At 51.1% G+C, this 2,123-nt stretch overlaps 1 protein-coding gene across 1 annotated transcript in view; it reads right to left on the bottom strand.

Annotated features, from left to right (window-relative positions):
- RBM6 (RNA binding motif protein 6) overlaps nt 1-2,078 on the bottom strand; it is a 58,003-nt gene extending 55,925 nt beyond the window's left edge. Inside the window, exon 1 of the mRNA XM_008632145.2 lies at nt 1,993-2,078. The gene's annotated coding sequence lies outside the window, so the exon portion shown is untranslated. The remainder of the gene's footprint in view (nt 1-1,992) is intronic.
- Nucleotides 2,079-2,123: the final 45 nt, after the last annotated feature.

The following is a 2,123-nucleotide window of genomic DNA, read 5'->3' as shown; positions in this document are numbered from 1 at the left end:
TCCTATCCCAGCTGGCTCTGCTTCCTGGTGGCAAAACCTCAGCTCCACTGAGGATACAGAAGGCACAACTAGGGGAAGCTCTGTTGTGGTTTCAGTTCCTCCAACAACTGCTGGTCACACAGTCCTCCCAGGAGAGACTGGTGGAGCTCCAAATGCTCCCTGGCAATTACACCCAAGGACTTCCTCAGGACCATGCCTCTGCCCTCCCCAGTGCTTCCCCAGACAACTCTGGGGAGGCTCCTGACTCAACTTCCCAAACTGCACGTGCCAAGCCTGACAGCAAATTCTTGGATCTCTTATTCCAATTTATATCCTGCTATGGTAAAATAATGGCTTTAATCATGGGAATTGTGCAGCTGAGCCAGACTAAGCAACTGGTCTTCTTCAGGACTAAATAAAGACATCTGTCAAGGGGCAGAGCGGGAAATGCCAGCACAGCCCTTGAGCATCTCCTCACCAATTTACACCCAACTTCACACCTTTTTTCCAAATATGGGGGAGAGAAGGGTAATTGGTGACAGACTGGGTGCTATTTTCAGAAAAATACTCTGATATTCACAGCTTCTCTCCAAACAGATTTTGCCAAGACATGGTATTTATAGAGCACAAGGAAATCAAACACAGAACTACACATGAGAACAGAGGAAGCAGTTTGCTGTGGAACAACTTTCTGTACCCAGTAAAGGTTTTGTAAGGCTGAAGAAGGAAAAGGCCTCTGTGAAACTCAAGTACTGCAGGATATACAAGAGAAAACACTTCCCCAAGCTACAGTAACTGCAAGTAGCCAAGAAAGCCAATTATATCCAATGTTAAAGTTGGAGATGCCTAATTCAGAAGAAATATCAAAAGCATGTCACTGGCATGTGAAAGTGAAGGGAGAGGGAACCATTTTGGCTCTCATGGGTATCAGGCTGGAAGATTTTAATTAAAAAAAAGGGGATGTGTGTGCTTTTCATCTGGGTATCAGGCTGGAAGATTTTAATTAAAAAAAGGGGATGTGTGTGCTTTTCATTTGTATGATGCTTCTAAACACATGTATTAGAGACAATTAGGTGAATTTCTAACACACACCCCGCCCCATTACTGTCCTGACCTTGCTTGTCTCAAAGGACTTCACAGGTGCATTCCCAACCAGGGAGTGTTGGGAAAGACTCACACCATCAACACCCTGCTGGGATAGGAAAGTGGATTCCACCTTCAGCAGCATTTCTGAAAGTCACACCACACAGCAGTAGCAACACCAGCCTCTTGTGGAGCCAATTGTTTTAAAAAGCAGAGCACGGGAGGTCACTGTCATCACTCCCAGCCGTTCCTGAGCACTGCCTTACCTGGCTCCACCAGAGCCAGACCACATCCTGCCTCCACCTAAGCCTTTACTTACAGCCCAAAATCCCATTTAGCCCCTCACTTGGGATTACATCCGCTAACACACAGCTCCCATCAGATCCCTCTGCATCCCAGAAGGAATCCAGCTCACTTTGGTCCATCCGTTTTACAACCACAAGCATTTGGAGATAGACACACATATGACCTGGTGCAAAAAAGGCCCTAATCTTGATCAGGGCCTCAGAACAACATCGAGATACCCAGTAAACACCACAACTGCTGACAATGATACACGTGGCATATCCCATGTGGGATATCGTATCCTGATCCAAGGGCCGAGCTTCCCAACCCCACAACCCACATCCCACTGGGGCGTGGGGTCCTGATGAAGACACCGAGCCCACAGCTGAGGGCCCACAGCACCAGGACCTGCTGTCTCACGTCCCGCAGCGGGGCCGACCGCAGCCTCACTCTACTCCCGCACCACGGGTGACCCCAAAACAGACACCTCCCCCCCATCCTCATGGACTCCGCAGCCTCCCCGCCTCACCCCGGACAAGCCCATCCCCGGAGCCCCTCAGAACACTCCTCGCCCCTCCCACTCCACTGAGCGAGATGCCCTTTATCCCAAATGATCCCCTTTATCTCCCGGGAGACCCCCATCACCTCCTCCTCCTCTTCCTCCTCCTGCTCCGCCGCTCCCGCCTCGCACAGGCCCCAGAGCCGCCACGGCGAGAACCCGGAACTTCCGGCTCCCTCCTCCTCGCGGGCACGCAGGGGGGGGGGGGGATTGTCGT

The sequence above is a fragment of the Corvus brachyrhynchos genome, unplaced genomic scaffold (assembly GCF_000691975.1).
Source record: "Corvus brachyrhynchos isolate BGI_N302 unplaced genomic scaffold, ASM69197v1 scaffold4, whole genome shotgun sequence".
NCBI lineage: Eukaryota > Metazoa > Chordata > Aves > Passeriformes > Corvidae > Corvus > Corvus brachyrhynchos.
The sequence above is the reverse complement of the archived record's forward strand: the minus strand, read 5'-3'. Positions and strand labels throughout refer to the sequence as shown.